The 19999-nt window shown below is 38.0% G+C and overlaps 1 protein-coding gene across 4 annotated transcripts in view; it reads right to left on the bottom strand.

Moving 5' to 3' along the window:
- ATRNL1 (attractin like 1) overlaps positions 1-19999 on the bottom strand; it is a 619481-nt gene that overhangs the window by 251371 nt on the left and 348111 nt on the right. The window lies entirely within an intron of this gene.

Below are 19999 nucleotides of genomic sequence, written 5' to 3'. Positions count from 1 at the left end.
CTGTGGACCCACCTGATAGTTGTTCCATCTAGCTCATTTTAGCTAGTTTGCTAATCAGAATGTCATGGGACACTTTGCCATGCTATATTATGTCCACAGCATTTCCACAGTCCACAAAGAAGGTGACCAGATCAAAATAATGAGATCAGATTAAACTGGCAAGATTTGTTCTTCAACCCTCACAGAGTTGTTGTTGTGGAGATAAGATTGAGAGAGGAGGAAGAGAATAATGTAAGCAGCTTTGAGTTTGTTCTAAGAAAAGGGCAGGATATGTCTAATAAACAAGTAAGTAAATCCATGCTGGCTTCTAGTAATTACTCCACTGTCTTCAAGGGGCTTACAGACCGACTTGTTTATTATCTGCTAACTGGCTTGCAGTTCTCCAGATTCTCCTTTCTGTCCTTTTTGAAGATGGGGACAACCTTAGCACTCCTCCACTTGTCTAGCACTTCACCTGTCCTCAAAGATAAGTGGTAGTCAGTGGTTCTGAGAGTTCTCTGCCAGTTCCTTTATTACTCTAGGATGCAGTTCATCAGCCCCTGGAGGTTTGAACACATCAAAGAAATTAAGTACCCCTTGACCATCTGTTTATTCAATTCAAGCTTCAATATCCACTCTGTACTTCATTTCTGTCAGTGGGGTCATAGACCTGCTTTAGGGAAAGCCTGAGCCAAAGTAGGAGCTAAGCACTTTGACCTTTACTTGGTCATCTGTTATGAATTTGCCCTCCTCACTAAGGAGCTGAACCACCATTTTTTCCTCTGCCTTTATTGTGCACATATGTGAAAAAAAGCTTTTTTATTGCTTTTAGCAACCCTTGCTAGCCTGCACTCACTTTAACAAGAAAAAGATGAACGTTTGTAACATATTTGATCTAAAGAAATCTTGTTGCTCTTACAGAAAGTTGAGCTAGCTGAGTCCTGTGGTCCTTCCTATTTCTCTTATTCTGAGGTAAGTGACGATTAAATAATATGCCTTGAATGTTATCTTGAACATTCATTATAACCATGAAATGCATTTTACGTACGTTTAACCAAATCTGTTAAGCTGCAAGTATCAAAAGGATTCATGCTGGCGCAAAAATAAATAAATATTTAAAAACCCTAGGACAGAGGTCTACAGACGACCTTTATTAATGAACATTGCCATACAATAATTTCACACAAAAGATGAGTGACCTGAAAGTCTCCAGGATAATTCCCATCATTTATGACAGAATATACAAATTTGTCAGGTCATGTCTCTTCACAGTACAGACCTTTAAGTGATAGTAAATGAAATGATTATATACAAATCATTTTTCAAAGTAACTGCCAACATTAATGCAATGTTTCAGTAATAATCATGAATTGTCTATGACATATTTGGGCTATTTGGATATACAGTAATAATAAACTTTTGTCCAAGAGCATTACAGACCACAGCTTTTATAACCATTACACTCTGACCAAGAGACCATGACAAACAAAATTTGGGCAGGGGAAGTCAGTGTCTTCTTAAACTTTCCCAGAGATTATAGGCATTCAAGCACTGGTCCTAAACTGAATCTGACAGTCACTTTTAGAGCATCTGACTATCTATTCTTGCTTTAATAATCCTTTGAGCAGGGAGAACAGCTGTATGTAAGGCCACATTAATTGATGACGAAACAATAAATGCTTTAGCAATCTTGATTGCTACAATTTCAGCTGTAATCTGCAGGTACTCAAAGGTCTAGGCTGTTATGAATGCTAAAAATAGGAATTATAGCTTAGTCCCTTTAATTTTCACTGTATGGCAAGCTTTTATGGCAGACCACTATTAAAAATGAACCAGTTAGACTCTTACCTTAACAGCCACTGATAGGATCAATTGATTCATGCAACCTGTTGCTAATTTTTATATAGCTTCTTCATTATCTATAGATTAAAGAAATTCACTACATCTAAAAGCTGACCATGTTTCAGAAGGGTGTAATAAGGGAGGCAAAACTATATGAATAGCTACAATCATGTCAAAAGTTACTATAGAAAAAGTCAATAACAGCCTGAAAAATGTATTGCCATTCAGCAGATAGAATTACAAATTATTTCCAGATAGTTAGAGAAATCCATGATATAGATCTTCCCACAGTTTTACTTACTCAGTGGAAAAAAGAGCTACACATAGGCAGCTTCATTTGGGAATGGATACATGCCAGATTTAAAAAATATTATAAGACAGGTAAAGCATGGGGAATGTGCTATTTAACTGCAAAGCTCAAGGACCAAGAGGTCAAAGCACACCATAAATGTACTTTAGTACAATGCAGTAATTTGAGGCAAAGATGGTAAACCTAGGCCTAACCTTTCCCAGTGAAAATGCAGTTGGGGGCTACCAAGCTGCTATGCTCACAAAGACGTGTATACATCCACACAATGACAATTAACATTTCAGGAAAAAAAAGTCTAAGCTACAATCCTTCTTCACGAATTCTGGTTTTCTATGTGGAACAACCCACACAATACTCCACGGGTGACCTGAAGTGTTACAACACAAGCATAAGGCAGCACTTCCAGTGAGAACTACATAAGTCCCATTATGCCAAATATATAGAAAGCAAATGGAGTGGGAATCTTAAATAGTGATTTATGTGCTTATCACAATATAATTATACAGAGAGATGTATCAGCAGTAAGCCTTATTAGATAACTTGAGCTGTATAATTTGGGGTCCAATGAAAACATGCCTGGTTTCCAAGGCATTTTGAGGAAAATTTTTGAAATTTTAAATTTTAAAATTGCATATTTAATTTATGTGCAATTTATATCAAAACTGATTTTAGATTGGTTATGTGTTTGCTGCCTTTCCTTTTTCATTCCTCAGTTTAATCTTACTGTGGTTATCTTTTTTATAATTTTAATTTACTATTTTTATTTGTCTGTATATAATTTTATGTACAGTGCTCTAGCATTGCCATTGGCGATGAAGCAACTGCATAGAAATGTTTAAAATATATGCATCCATAATAAAACATTTATTACAAATCATTTTCATGTAGAATCCAATTTGGGTATGCATACACTAATCTGAATTGTATATATTTAGCTGTTTCAAAAGAACTGTAATACGTACCCAGAAGCATTATATGCCAATACTTATTTAATTATTTATTTTGTATGTAAAGTATATTATGCTTTTTCTTAGTCAAGAAAAAGTTACTGGGGTGACTATCTATGTATCAGTAATTCATTTTAAAATTCATTTCAGCTCTTCCATGCTCTGCCCCATCCCCTCAAAAAAAAAAAAAAAAACCTGAACAAAAGATACAATTTGTTATATATAATTTTATTTGCTGTATGTGCCTGTGGACAAAATTTAGGCATGACAAAATATTATTCAAATTGTTCTTTGTTGGGTCGTTGGAACTGGGAAGTTTAAGACAGGTATATCATATAATGCTTGACCACTCAAATCTAGCTATTGTCAATGTCACCCACTAAATGGTTATAGCTATTGCAACAACAAACACTGCAGAATAGAAAACTATCAATAAAGGTAATCAGAAATAAGAAGAACATTTCCTTTTGCTAAAATGTTGCTACCAACTTGAAGATCGTGTGCTATTGGGTGGTGTAAAGGATCACAAATAGATAAATGAATGAATGAACAAATATTGTGGAAGGTACATATTTTTGTCATTATAGAACTTCCTCTACACCTCTGAGCAGGATCAGAGAGGTGCCTATGGCTAGCTTCCTGTTTCTATTGTGGCCAATCCACATTTAATAAGCAGGGTATCAAACTCTACCAGTACTGCCATAAATTATACTTCAGAGTGTGAACGCAGATTCATAACTACCACAGAGAGCCTCACTTTCCATAAATGTGTCCAATTCCCTGAGTTGGTAATCATACCACTTCTTCCTTAACTCTGTACTATGTGAAGAAATATGCATTTTAAATAAGAAAGTATTACAGGTTTTGAACAGTAACTGTGAGCAAGTTACCTGCTTTGTCATATATATTTCTGCAAAAGAAAAAAATGGCAGGATAAAATGGTTTTGATTAGAATTCGCTTCTTGATTGACTATGTGATTATTGATATCAAAATATATTTTGAATTGAATGTATGATTTTATATAAACATTGATCTTTATGAATACTTTGTGCTTTGATCAGATAATATAAAAAGAGCACACTTCCTGTCGCATGATTTAAAAACCATTTTACAAGTGCAGCATACAGGATTAGAGGATTGTATTTTTTTTTAGGTGGTGAGCTTTGAACTATATAGTGCTATGAAGATAAAGAACTATAAGTAAAGTAGTGAGGCCTTATATTATAAGAAATATTTTACAGAACATATTAGAAACTCCAGAAATGCTAAAACTTTATTTGCATATTGAAGGAAATCCAGAAGAAGGAGGGTTGTATTTCAAGATGTATGGTATATTTAAACACTGACACCCGTAGCTAGCAATCTGGGGTGGGGGCGTGGAGTGTCCCTCTCTGCACTGTGTGTCATATACATATACCTATATGAATCAAATTGTTTATCATGTTAAGACCTACCTGGACAGCAGGTCCTCTCTACTTGTTCAGTGCTATTTTTGTATATACATACCCCCAATTCATTGGAGGATCCCAGCCAGTTTGTCCTTTGGTCCTTCTATCTGTATGATTTTATAATGGTCCTCATTAAGTTTATATCTGACTTCAGATATTTTAGGCAAATGACAAATCGTAATGCTATGGGAATCCATAGCATCAAAACAGTGGGTGGGGGTACAAGAACAACTTTGCTTCGGAGAATTAGATCAATTCACTCTGCAAACAGAAATGTACTCCCTTATTTAAGATTTTTCTATAGCATCATTTATTCTAGGGAATCTTTTTACCATAAAGATCTTTAAATTATTTAAACCCTCACTAAATACAGGTTCACATAATGATTCTAAATGCACAAAGAAAAACTGAATTAAAATCTGGCAATTAGCCAATAAACTGGTATCATAGATGTATGCTGATCAGGCACAAAAGATAATTGTTAAATACCATCTTAACAGATCTGAATTTGCACTGTTAGGAGTGTGGGAAGGTTGTGTGTCCCTCAAAACAGCATGCATCACTGAACTAGAACAAACTCTGACAGGTATACTGTGCATCTCCAAACATTGTGACACTATCCTCATGACAGGCAGAATGTAAAAGCTGGACACAATCACAATTTGCACAGTTACTTGAAGAGATGCTGCATCGTTACTGCCACATGTTGTGCAGAAAATATCATCAATGTAAAAAAAATCAGTTAAACATCTGACTTTATAATGTAATGTCAACGTAAACTTCAGATATAATTCAGAAGTCATACTCAGTCAATTTGTTCACAGGTACCTTGTGTAGCACTGTTACAGAGACCTGTCTCTGTGTGTGCATTAACTCCCGCCATGTTCAGTAACCTTGATCTGTTCTAAAGGAATTCATGACAAAGGTCATTTGTTGTAGCAATAATATTTGCATAATAATTGCATGTGAGGCCTGAAGCTTGGAACATCACAACAGCACTCCATGACTTGCTCTCATAAATTATGTGTTCTCTTGCTAAATGCCTATAAAAGTCACTATTTTATTTCTGAACATTATTGTTTAAAAGAACATTCTGTTCTTTCAGAACATTTAGAACTGCACCTTGGAAATGAGAAAAGCATGTGAAAATCAGCTAATGAATACTTTTGACAGGAGGTTCAGAAAATGGGTAAATATTCAGAGACATCCAAATTTAAGTTCCCACCCCCTATTACTACTTTTGGCAGCTATGCAATTAATTAATGGAGATGGCAGTGCCTATTTACCCATTTGATTCAAATATGCAGATTTTGTTTTTTGCCCTTCATACACAATTCCCCCCCTCACCACCTTTATTTTCTTTTAATTCTTATACAGGTACAGCACTTGTTTGCAATGGCTAGAACACCTGTTAGAACGCTTCCTAGAACACTTGCATGTTTCAGCATTTTCCAGTATAACCTATAACAATAGAAAATGATACATTAGCCTTGTCATGGGGGCTGGAAACCAAACAACAGAAGAATGGCTAGGCCCAAGAGATGGAGCCTTAATCAAGACAACAGTTCCTAGGCCAGTTCATTTGGTCTGAGACCCCTACCTGAATGCACCTTTCCTGATGCACCACTTCATACCTTTCTGAAGTGATTTCACATGTACATTCACTGTCACTTCAGAAGTGGTTTTTCATGTCACATTTTGGAAGATGAATAACTGAACAGGACCTTAAAAGGAGAAATTCCCAACTGTACTTATTCAGATAAATGCACTGATATAATTATTTTGACTGTTTTCAGTTATATGTTATTAAATGTTTCATCAGAATCTGGCTTATTAATTAGAGTCATTTTATATATAAACATTTCTATATAGCCAAACTACATAATAAAGTGATCCTAATTTCCTTGTACTCTGATCAGTCCCATGCTTGTACACTTAAATTTTAATTTCCAGGAAACAATGTGTCTGACCAATGAAACAGTTTATAAGGATTGCTTGTCAAAATGATGTAGCTATTTTAAGTTACATTGCTCTCAATATATAGTAAATCTCCAGCATTACTAATCATTCATGGTGGAGCTGAATTAGCCACATCATTACTGTTGAGCAAAGGTTAGCTAAATGTTACCAATAAGATAGCTATAAAATCTCACATTTTCAATGTGAGATAAAAGCATGTCAGGTTTCCCAAACTTTTTGAAGCCTTAAGCTCATTTGGAAATTTAAGGAACTGCTCTGGGCATCAGCACAAAATGGCTCCTATGAAGAATGTAACTAGTTGCATAATGGCTGTTGTGGCAGCCTGGCAAATCAAGAGATACAATTTCTGGGGAGAAAAAGCAAGGCTAGAGGCTAGGAATAGGGAAGAAAGGAGTTGCTTCCAGTTCCTTCCCATTTTTTTCCCTTTGCACTTTGGCAGTTTCCATTATCAACCTGTAGCCTCATTTGTCTTCCCAATTCTTTTCCCAGGGTTTACCATAAACATTGTTTTCAACTGCACAAGAATCTGGTGTAGTCACACCTTTCAAGGCATGATCACTTTCAGAATTTTCCTAATGAAAGCAGTAAAAAGCTGAACAGTCATATTCTTAACTGCACACAATCCTAATTTCCACTTCGGGCTTTTGTCCCCCCCCCCCCCTTTTGGCAACTGCACAAAATGTGTCAAACCACACATTAAAATGATCTAATGCTATCCTTGCTGTTTCTCTCCCTTCCCTGCCTCTTTGCCCTCCTAGACACACTAGCCTCACTCTTTCTCTCCCACACACCTCTTTATCTTGCTGTTTCTCTTCATACCCAGCCTCTAACCTTGCTATTTCCCTGCCCCTTACCTCTTTGCACTTAGGATGAGAAGATAAGTTGATGATCCAGTGATGAAACTCTTTGATAAATTATCATAGTTAATTTCCCATACTTACAGGGAAACAGTCAGATAAAGGAATGGACTGGTAAAGAGAACATTCTAAGGAAAAGCTACTATTAAAAATAGGAGGGCAACAGAATAAGTAAACATCTTTTATCAAACAAAATAAATGAATCGATAATTTCAGCAATGTTTTATATCACTAACTGAATTGAAGTTGACACAAGCTACTAATATATAGATTTGGCAACGGGTTTTTAAGCATATGCTCTGATTTTTCTGGGTATTGCACATGATAGACACAGAACTCAAGGACCAATATAAATGAGGCAGTAACAGCAAAAGCTTTGTCCCTGGAGTTTAGGCTGAAGGATGTGATGATAACAGCCAAGGCAGTTTACATTCTTCCACTGTACAGGGTTCTTAATTCTATGCACTTCACAAGTTTTATTGTGGATCAAGAACTCATTCAAGGCAGACAAGTGTTGCCCTCTTCAATCTACAAAGAGGGTAATTTAAGTTCAACAATGACTCTTACAGAATGTTAGGAATAATAGTCAGGTATGTTTTTATCAAAGGATAAATGTGTGCAGCTGAGATCCTCCTAACCCCTAAATAGCACTCCTGCATACAGGCACAAGAGCTACAGATTGTTACTGGTCCTTTGCAATACTCTTTGTTCTGTGACTTTTTTTCCAAGTACATGGAGAGTCTCAGACATTTCCCTGTGCAGAAGCATATCCAAAATAAGGATGAATCCCACAGCTGAGGCCTTTGGTATTCCAGCATTTTGAACAAGTGGGCAAAAGCAAGTTGCTAATGGAAGTCATTTAATAATATAATTGAAATTAACGGGGTCACTGTATACACTTAAATTTTTAAGAAAGTAGATAGGGAGACATTCTTCATCCTATTTCATAATACTAGAACCCAGGCCCATTCATCAAATTGATCTGTGAAGTATTCAGGACAAATAAAAGGATATACTTCTTCACACAGTATATAATTAAATTCTACTACCCCAAGATACAGAGATGGCAGCCAAGTCCAATGGTTTTAAAAGAGGGACACAGAAATTCATTTAGCTATCAATTGCTACTAGTTATGATTTAATTTTCACAGGCTGACAACCTGGAATAAGAAATTCATCATGGCACCAGGAAACTAAATCTAAATACCATTGCTCTTTCCTGGGTAACTACATGGATTGGCTACTTCAACTGACTGTAATGTGGGCCTGTGAGTACATGAAATACACTACATGAAAAGTTACAATAAGATGAAGGATTAAGAATATGTAAAATTTGCTTGTCCCCAAAGAACACAACTAGTCAAACTTTGCCTGAACATAGGTTTGAATCTTTGTCTCCATTCTTTTATTCTTTCCTTTTACAGAGGTGGGCTACTTAGAAGTTTCAAATAATATTATAACTTCTTGGGGCCGGTTATTCTTGCCTGAAGAATGTTCTCAACTTAGTTTAGTGTACCAGTCATGACCTGAATACATTGGAGAGATTCAGACAACATGACAATCCATGGTAGTTGTTCAAACCCAGCTGTGGTGTTTCACCATGGTAAATTTGGTCTTTAGAAACCATGATGAGAAACAATGGTTTGTTCTATGGTTTTCCTGTACCACCATGGCTTGTCCTGTTCTCTGAATCCAGGATTGTGTTTTCCACAGTCCTGGGATGAAACTACCTCAAAGTTCTCTGGGAAGAGTTGAAACTTCAGGAGCCACTCCAGCCAGCCAGCCACTATGTGTGGACCAATGAGGAAGAGGCAGGTGACATTGGCAGGCGGCAAGGTACCTTGGTATTGAATTTCAAGCACAGTAGCTGATGGGATACCTTCCAACAGTGGGGGAACTATGTGTGGGAGAACCATAATAAAGTAGAAACTACTTGATCATTCATCAGGTAGATCATGGTACAAAAAGCACAAACCAGGGCAACCTCAGTGTTGCTTGTGGTGTGTGAATGCAGCCAATTACTAGGGTGTTAAACACCAGTGAACCAAGTGTGCTTTCCTTCAGAGTAAATATGCATAGGGTCACATTTTAAACATTTAAATTACTTGATTACAAAACATTTGCTAATGACTATTGATAAAGATATTCTTGTTTTGCCAAGCTTTTTCAGTTCATTGCTGAAATGAAGTATGCCTTTAAATATTGGTTTTTTATTATCTTGCTATATTTCTCTGTGCTGCTTGTATGCTGCAAATTGCTTGTCAAGTATTATAACTAAAATTGCAATCCTATTCCCACTTGCCAGTGATTCAGTAGGACTTACTTGCACTGCAAGTAAAGTAAGGTAAATTCAACTGTCTGTGATTCAGTGGTTCAGCCTTCCACAACTGGGTGTGGTCCAGATGTCGTGTACTTGATTCTTTCACCAGCCCAGTCAAAAAGGCCAGGAACCCAGTAGATTCAAAACATCTGGAAGGCACCACATTGGGGAAAGCTGCTATAGTTGAAGACTTGCACTTACAAAAGGTTAATAATATTATGGATTACCATGTCATTTTGGCAAATTTTCTATATTGAGCACCCAAGGCAATTCTATGTTTTTTTTCCCAAACAGCTCTAAGCAAAACAACATACTCCTTATCTTTGCTCATTATTTTAAATGCTAAATACAATTGAATTTTATCTGGCCAGGCGGCTTATTTTATAATGTGAGTTTTAATTAAGATTATTTTATATGGATTTTAACTTGTTTTATCTATGTTGTAAGCCGCCCCGAGGCTTCGGCGAATGGGGCGGCATAAAAATGTTTTAATAAATAAATAAAATAAATAAATAAATAAATAAATAATGTCAATTAGATGAAATTGTCTTATTAATGTTCTAAAAACAGGATGAATAATTACTGAGCCCTCAGAATCATAAATATCACCTTTCTGGGGGAAAAAACATTGAATAACATTTCAGCAGTAGTCTGGAAAGTTTCTATTTAGCATTGGAATTTTGTGATTCATTGAGCAGAAAGGAAAAATGACTTTGTTCTTTTACAGGTCTGATTATATTAGGAAATATAATCAGTACATCATCATTTTACTTTACAACACAAAGAAATATAAATACCTTCTGAAGTCACAAGGCTAGGAGACAGGATAAGTCGTGTTTAAATGACTCTGTCCTTGCAGTAGGAGGGGAACAAAATGTGCAGCAAAGGTGTAATATGGCATAATCAGGCATGGTAAACTGTCATAAAGAAAAATTATTGTTGACCTAAGCACAGTAGTCAGACTTTAGTTGTATTAGAATGACTATCTGTAGCTCCTCAAAATTAAGTATATAGAAACCAGCACGTCATTCTGCCTTTATGCAAGCAATAAAAATCATTTTGAATTGTTCCACCAAAAATATCCATAGAATGCAACAAAAAAAAAAAAAAAATGGCACTGAAACAATTACTGTCAAGTGACATCCATTAATCAACCACCACTCATCTATACATAGGATCGGTGAGCAGTGGGGAACAGCAGCTTTTCACAGATTCTTCCGTTGCAGCAATGACTACCTCTGTACAAAACCTTCTATGCAAAGGGAGTAAGAGAGCTGGACTGTGACTCAGGAGATCTGGGTTCTAGTCTTCACTCAGCCATGAAACTCACTGGGTGGCTTAAACGAGCTCAGAGGGGTTTTGGTGTGAGCATAATAAACAGAGTGGAAGAAGAGAACTATCTTAGGTTCCTTGCAGGAAAAATGATGACATATAAATTTAATAAATAAATGAATAAAGTGTGTATGTTTAAGGAATTCCTTTAACAAAAGTAAGCTACAATAAAATCTAACCTAACCTGCCCTGCAGGATTGTCTTAAAGAAACAATAATGGGAGAGACTGCTCTAGAGGATATGTCTACCTCAGAGACAGAATAATATAATCCAGGCAAACATAGCTAAAAATGCACAGCCCTCCTTAATGGAAATATATGCTGGACCTATTTTTTAAAAAATAAGGATGATTGCCCTTGAATCCCAGTGATCTGAAATCACTTCTATCTGGGCAGGAAAAAGCTCTGATAAACACAGCACCTACTTGTCCAAATAGTTGCATCTTTTATTTTCTAGTTCAAAACTCTGGCCTGTACAATCTCTTTTCTACCTTCTGGATGAAATACTACGATGGATTAAAATGCATCCCCATCCCCCATATACTATAATGGCTCCACATTATGCAAGGCACTTTGCATTTATAACATAAATAACAGGAAAGAACATTTTTAAAATAACCCTTCAAACTCTGTTGGTAATAAGATCATAATTATAATTTATGCACACCCTGGGCTTTACCACTTCTCCTCACAACTTCTTTGTCATTTTTGTAGGCACTTATTGTGTCATGACATTATAGGGACTGAAAAATCTTCAGGCTATGCACCATGCTGCAGAAAAGACTTGGTGCTTTGACACTACAAAAGTAGCAAACACAAAATAGCTCCTTGTTTCTCAGGTGAAGTCCTTCCATTGTTCCCCCATGATGAGAAGCCTGGAGAGAATGTGAGTGCATGAAGGAGTTTCCGTGACATCAGATTCACAGCAGGGAAATGGGAATGGAGCAGGTAAAGTCCCTTGGTTGTTCCTGACTTCTAGAATCAGCAATCTGATGTCTGATTGGCTCCCCAGAGCATTCTGTTTGACAGCCATCGGGGACCAAGCAGCGCAACATGAAGCGTGCAGTACAAACAGAATGTGCCACAACACACACTGTCTAGTAGGCATTTACCTAGAAACAGTATTTGTATCTTTAGTTCCCTATTTTACTTTTTCTTACACTTCATATAAGTAAATAGTTTGCCTGTGGTTAAACTGTTTTGCTCTCATCTCTAAGCAAATCACAAAACACTGGGGGATTTTCAAGTTAGCCGGTTTTGACTTGCTCTCACCATTTTTTAAGTGTTGCTGATTACTGAAATTTATAAAACGATTTCCGCAGAAATATTAAAGCAGTGAACATGAAATGCAGTGGCATCTAAAGAACATTGCATATAATAATAAAGCAACCAATACAAAATTTATCAGCAGTAAAACCACGCAATCCACTGTGTGCTACAGCTAACCAGAGCTGCCTGGGCCATGCTTCAGGGAAAGAACGAGGGCTTTAAGAAGAGATCTGAAAGGCAGAACTTAAGGTGGAGCTTGGGGTCCCTGATGTCCATTGGTGAAGAATTTCAGAGGGTGAGTATGGCCACCCTAACGCCCTGTTTTAGGCACTCCTAAGGCAAACTTCAGGAGTGGCATGCTCAGTGATCCTTGATGGTGCCCTTTGGTGATCACTGAGAATGGACAGGGACTTAACAGTCCCTAAGGTGCCTTTGTCCCAAGTTGTTGAGGACTTTATATGTTAACAGCAACATCCTGAACTTGGCCCAGGAGCTTACTGGCAGCCAGTACAGTTCTTTGAACAATAGCATAAGCGAAGAGGCATTCTGCAAGAGGGGCAGCTTCTGGAGCAAGCCAGCAGGTAGCACCTCCAGTCTTGACAGTACTAATAATGCCTGTCTCACTATGATCAAGCTCTCCTGATCCAGGAGCAGTTGTAGTTAGCATACTAGTTGAAGCTGGTAAAAAAGGTCCTAGCTACCGAGGCCACCAAAGCAACAACAATAAATCCCCAAAGTACTCACCCATTTGTTCTATGTAATCCCATGCAGAACTTGCAGCTTATCTATTGCACAGGCCTGTGACCCATCCAACCTCAGCATTTCCATCTTGCTGGCTTTCAAAATCTGTTTACTGGGCACTCATCCAGTCCATTGCTGCATCCAAGCAGTAGTCAAAAGCCATCATAGGCATGCCTGATGCAGAGGTTACAAGCAGAGCTGGCATCATACTGATGACTTCTTGCTCAAACTCCCCAAGTGAGTGCTCCCAGGGTCTTAAATAGTGGAATAGCATAGGGTCTTAAATAGTGCCCTAAAGCCATTCACAGCACAAATGTCAGGCTGTGAAGCACTCCCTCAACACCACTGTCTGAGATTTGCATAGGTAGGCATGGGGCCAGTAAAAGACAGTGCCCCTGATATCCTTCCCACAAAATGGTCTAAGAGAACACCATGGTTCATAGTACCAATACCTGCAGAAAAACAGTACGAAGAATAGGAATATATCCCCTCTTGATAAAGATGATCAAATAGGGTGACCAAGGCTGATTTAGTCACAGAACCAGGACTTGAACCCAAACTGGAAAAGGTCTCGAGAGCTGGTTTATCCCAGAATGCCTGTAGTTGTCCTGCTGCAGCCCTCAGTCACCTTACCTAGATTGATGTTTTGTGACCGGGCAATCGTATTCACAAATCCTGAGGTCCAGGTTGGCTTTTTTCAGGAAGGGTCACACAAGCACCTCTGTTAAGGCAACACCCCTTCACACGGTGAAGCATTTACCAGATTCTGACCTACCCAGCCAGGTCATGCTGACTAGCCATGATAAAAAAGAGACAGAGGGAATGTAGTTAGTTGCATAACTGTTAAGTGCCTTGTTCACATCAACAGAGCACATGGAGTGAAGCTGATCTCACAAAACATGGCTAGATGGGGCACTGGACATCTCACGGGGATCTGACATACCAGTGACATCTCAATTGCTCTACAGCTAGATAACTTTATTCTCAAAATGAAAAGCTTCTAGTGCATAGCATGCTAAATTGTAACTGAGTTTGACATATAGCATACGACAAAGAGGACCTGAAACAAAATGTTGAATGTAGAAAGCTATTGTACTGGAAGTCATCTATTCCATTTGCTGGGCCTGAAACAGCTGTTATCCTGTGGCAATAAACTAAACTGTTATTTTCCTAAACTATTTTTGTACCACAAACCTTGCAGTTCTCCCAAGCCTTCTAATACCACTTTCTTTATGTGTGTGTGTTTGGGTAGGAGGAATACATAAGGAGCAGGACCCAGCCATAGTCTCAACATTTGAAATAGAGGAAATAATACATATTAATATTAATATAATAAATATTAAGTGTAGGCTGAACTACAACACATATGAAACTGAACCATACTGCTAGCAACAAAACTACAATTGCAGAACTGAAAGAAAGAAGTATATTGAACACATGACAGGTCAATAGTTCCAAAGAAATACCACAATGTCACCAAGGGACTTCCAAAGACACACAAATGTATGTTGCCCATGATGTTCCTGCTATGATCCACTTGCAGCCAGTGTGCATAATATGATCATAAAAATTACTAGCTGGAGCAATTATCTAATACAAGAAAATCAAGGAAAATCATGGGGCAAGATTTATTCTCTCTCCACTATCCATTATTTTCCTCACATTAATGGTTAACTGGTATAATTGCTAAATTCTGCAAGAACTGTGTGCAAGGAGACTCCCCTGCTGAATGAATGCACAGCTGGATAGGTTTAGTATCTATGATTCCTCAAGGCTTCTCCAGCTGCAAGAAATGCTTCCCCTCTGGTGGCTATATAAAGAGAAATACCACCATGTGCTCATGTAGCTGTGGGTACTGGAGTCACAAAGAACAGCATGTTCATACTTCCATCTAGATTGCAACCACCAGTGTCTAGAATTATGACCACTTTGCTTACTTACTTCCACAGACAACTAACTCTGCTAATCTTCCTAAAGCTTTTCTTGGTGCAGCCTACATTAAAGTATCTGTAACCTTCCAAAATGACCAAGTTGTTAATTCTCATAATTCATTGATTTATTATAACTCAGTGATTTATCTGAACAAACAAAGCTACTTTGATCCTAGAACAAAAGAAAATGTTGGAAGGATTTATTATTGAGTCTCTGAAACAATCTAGTCATTTTTCTGGTGTTCACCATCAATAGAGTAGCTATCATATAAGCCTTGATCTTTAATTTCAAATTTGATAAGGATAAGGAACTCTTTGTTAAAAATGGCTTATGAATAGAAATTCTTTTGATGACTACATTAAATTGTTTGGTATACAACATATAGTGGGCCAATAGGAATGTAGCATAAAGATACATCGCTGAAGTATTTTTACATCAGAACACCCCTTATTCTGACATGAAAGATCATTGTGCTTTGTCATTGTGATATTAGCTGAAAAATATAATAGAATATGCAATGTCTGCAGTCTTGAGCTTTGTTACTTACATAATTATGGTAGACCTGAATGACTCAAACAAAGAATAAGTGGTATATGGAAAACCAGAAACATCCCACACTCCACCACCGAAAACCCCCGAAAAAACCAAGCCCCACAAATCAAATGGCCAAAGTTTATAGCCTATTTTTTTTAAAGGAGTGAGCCATAAAGAGAACGTACTGTATTCATGACAGCCTGACTGAAACCACAATAACTATAGAATGACACTGAGGATACAAGCTTGTTCAACAGGAAGAACAAAAGTGCAATTCACATGCCTGAATAAGCCAGCTAATCTTGTTAGGATATGCATTTATGTAAAATTAGTCTCTACATCTCTGTCAGAAAGCAGCACTTAGACGCTTTTAATTTTTATGGCCCATGGCAATAAACGATTGTAATCATTTGAACAATCAGACTCTTTACCATTCAGATTGGTTTTTTAAGAGCGGCTGCAGCCAATAGCTCTCCCATCTAACAATGGTGAAACTGAACTCATTTAACTTGCAGCATTCTGGGCTGTGCATTTTACATTATTGAAATAAGTTTCTGGACTAAAGTTTCCTGACCAAGCTCTAATACACCCACTGTGTCCACTATAATCCCATCCATCTCATGCCACAGGCTGATAAACAATGGCAACAGAGAGGGCACACTGCCTCGAGTCCCAGCATGGTTGCACAGTTATTGACCATGTCTTCCTGACCTTTCTTAGAGGTGGTTCAAGGCCCTGTCTTTCAACAGGCATCATTTCGAATGAACATGTTTCAAGAGGCTTCCTCCGAAATTACACATGTTAAATAAATCCATTTATTCAAAAGCAGGACATGTTGAAAAAGCTTAATATAAAACCATCTGTGGATTCTATTTGTTTGGTGCAAGAGATTTCAATGCAGGAAACGGGGATGGGGGGGTGAAGAAGCTGAGTAAGCAAACACCATCTTTAAAATTCAGACAAGCTTAAAATAGGATAAATATATTAAACTAGGTCACACTTGTAATCACTGTTAAGCAGCCAGAAAATAAATTACATGACTATTCATTAAAAGAGAAAACTTCTCTGAAGACAAATACTAAGTTTAGATTTCTATTAAAAGGCTATGTGCCTGCAGACATGCCACTGGTGTATGACATTTTCCAACTATTTGTATGTTAAGTAGTCATCTTGGAACAACATTGGCCTCCCAACTTTGGCTATGAATGTTTACCCACCTGAAAAGGCAAAATGGCAACCCTAAACCAAATATTTCTAAAATCAGAAGAGAATAACAATTCTGCAAATCAGAGCATTAGTCAGGTTGACTGGTGCTCTTTGCTGTCCTCTTAGAGTGCATGGATGTTCACTCTTCCAAGTTGTAAAACACAATTTGGTCAGTCAAAAGCTCTCAAAATTGCTTAAGTAAGTCCTCCTTCAGGTTGATGGGCACCTTAACCTCTTCTGCTCCTCTATGGCACAGATAAGGACTGCAAAAAAATGGCAGGTGTTGGAAAGTTCAGAAGATTGCTTAGACTGCAAATTGTCATAGATTGTAGACTCGTCACAGATTGTGCAGAAGTCCAAATGTCATAAGGACCTCCAGCCATTGACCTTTTTCTTAGAAACTGTAAAAAAAAAGTCCTTACATCTCCTGAGGCCTGTGGAAGATTGCTGAGTAACAGGACCCTTTCTCTTAGTAGCCACAAAGCACCTAATTATCTTTCTGACCATACTGGCTCTATGGCAAATTCCTTTCCTTAAAAAGCTCAGGTGCAGCTAGCATTACACCCAGATGACTATGCATATCACAAATATGGTTAATACCATAGCTTTCATAGGTCATTCTCCTCCTCATTAATAGCATGCATTAAGCCAGCTTTATCTATGAAGACAGGGAAGAGCTAATGACAGCCCAACACATAGCTGCTGAGCCGTTCAATATGTGCCCGTTCACCATGTCCCATGCTCTTGCCAAAGCCTTTGTCATAATGGGAGTTCAAGGGCTTATATGCCTAAACTACTAGGCTGCTAAGTGCTTAACAGGGAACTGTGGTGAGACTGACTGTAGAATAATGCACTAGATGCGCATTAAAGCAGAAGCAAGTGGAAAAGAGCCTATGTGCCCTAGAGTGCTACCTGCCAGTGCATTAATATGAATCTTTGGTAATCCCCAGACATGTCATAAGAAATTGGGTAGGGCTGCAAATATTAGCTAACAATACCATTTATATTGCACAGTGGGCTGCACAGACCATCCTGAACAGGGTGCTCTGCAAATCCAAGCTCACACAGGTCAGAACATTACGTTGGCCAATGAGGAAGGCAAAGGAAAGTCATCCTTTGAACTTCAGTTCCCGTTCTCTGGGGGGTTTTGAGGCTTGGATGAAATGCCTCATGAGGCTGGATTTGTTTTCAGAAAGTTTTCTTCTCACCTATCCCTAATAATATAATGTGAATGCACTCTCGTTAAAAGAATAGGAGTCTGCCCACAGGTAGTGGACTGTATTGACTCTGATGACACTCAGTGGACACGTGTTCTACTCCTGCTAATAGAATCACAGCCTTGCAAGGGAGCTGGGAGCTATTCAGCTAAAATGAGCTCTACAGCCAGGACATGATTCGTGAAACAAGTGAACTATTCACAAGGAAGTTTAGATAGAAAAAGGAGATAGCTAGAAGAGATGCCGCATCAACACTTGAACTATTTAGCACCTAATAAGAGCAACTTTTAAGGAGGCTTTGAACCTACAGTCTGCACTCTAATTGTGGTTTTTGCCTGGTACGTCACTATTTACACCGGGAAACCAGCAAAAATGAGAGGTTTGTATCACATAAGGGTTACAGGCTTATAGCAAGGAGTATACATTGTAGTCCTTTGATCAAGGAAAGTTGGTGAGTTCAAGGAAGCCATTTCCCCAGTTTTGGAGACTTCCCACATTTAAATACACAGGATCCAAGAGGCTCCAATGGCTTGTTTGCTGGATAATTTCCTTGCCTTCTTCTAAAGTACAGGGTTGTACTAAAGTACTAGACATTCCCCAAGAGTGTGGAACATATCCAGAAATGAAGACTTTGAGCTTAATCAGTGCAATCATGGGAACAGGGAATGCCTATAAACAGCCATTTACTAATCATGTTACCAGTCACAGGATTTATTCTTGGAGACATTTTTTCCCAGAGATCTCTGCAGGCTAACTTTGAGAATGTTTAAGTAAATGTATCCAGCTCTTGTTGCATTATGTAAATGCAATTTAATGGGATATTTAATAAGATATTTATAAATGAGATGTACTGGTGTTCCATTGTCAATCTTCTGGATAGCCTTTCAAGAAGGCCCAGAAATGTATGGAACAAGACCAAAACGTACAGATCTACTCTAAGAAATAAGACTGCATCTTCTACACTTTCAGACTTCGTCTCTCCTTTTCACCATGAGCATGGCTTACATGAACCCTGCAAAGTAGCCCACTGTTGGTGTACCCATACAGCTAGGAGGGCCTGGGGGAAAGTACTGCATGTCCCTATGCAGTATATCCCAGTGTGCTTGGGCAGTATAAAAATGAAATACATACATACATACATACATACATACATAAAACGTTGCATTTTAAGGATATGCAATTGGAGAGGCTATGAAATGAAGGATTAGGAAAATTTTACCTTAACATTTAGTAAGTGCAACCTTCTATTTGTGTTCTTTGAAATAGACCCTATTAAACTAAGTGGTGCTTAGTCTAGGTAAAAAAAAAAAATACACTGAAGTTTGCAACCTGGGAGTAAGTGGCACTGAACTCAATAAGCCTTACATGCAGATGTTTTCACTCTATATACTGTCTGTTCCCTCTGAGCTAAGCTCAGTTGCTTCACCTGATCAACCTTTAGATTATTTTCTGGCTGGTAGCCCAGTTTCCTCCCATTACTAACAACCTGTCTGAGTCTTTCATTGACCGTTCAATTTTTCCATCTTTCTATGTTAATTACTGGCTCAAACTGTAATGAATGGAGCAGTTGCTAGCCCACTTGGACCAGCAAAATACCTTGGGCCAACATTGCTTGTCCCTGTGGGTATGTCAGCCCTTGTGCTGGGCAAAGTCTCTGCCTTTTTGTATACTGCGGAAATGTGTTTGTGAGAATTTCTCTGTGTGTTTATGTTTGTTGCATTCATGTACTACATGCTGTAAAAGAAGAGGTAATGAATGGGAACTTGTGTTTGTAGATCAGTTCTCTGCCATGAATGATGAACTAGAATCTTTTGCTTTTTGGAAAGCATGGGATATGATTTCTACTAAGATACGTAGTTTTAACAAATTTTTACATCATTGTTCATAAAATGAGAGAGGGAGAGTTAAAACAAATCTCTCATTTTATGCACATGTGTGTCTGTGTGCACAAATGTCATGTGTGAGTTCAGTACTGGGGACTCAGTTAGCTCCATCACCCAACACAGCCCTGATCCAGACCTAGCACATCAGCTTGTGTCCACATTATGCATCATTTCATCATCTTCCTCTCCTTTGTCCCCTCCC

Source organism: Varanus komodoensis, unplaced genomic scaffold (assembly GCF_004798865.1).
Source record: "Varanus komodoensis strain SLA01 unplaced genomic scaffold, ASM479886v1 scaffold1, whole genome shotgun sequence".
NCBI lineage: Eukaryota > Metazoa > Chordata > Lepidosauria > Squamata > Varanidae > Varanus > Varanus komodoensis.
Note: the sequence above shows the minus strand (reverse complement) of the source record. Positions and strands in the feature narration are given on the sequence as shown.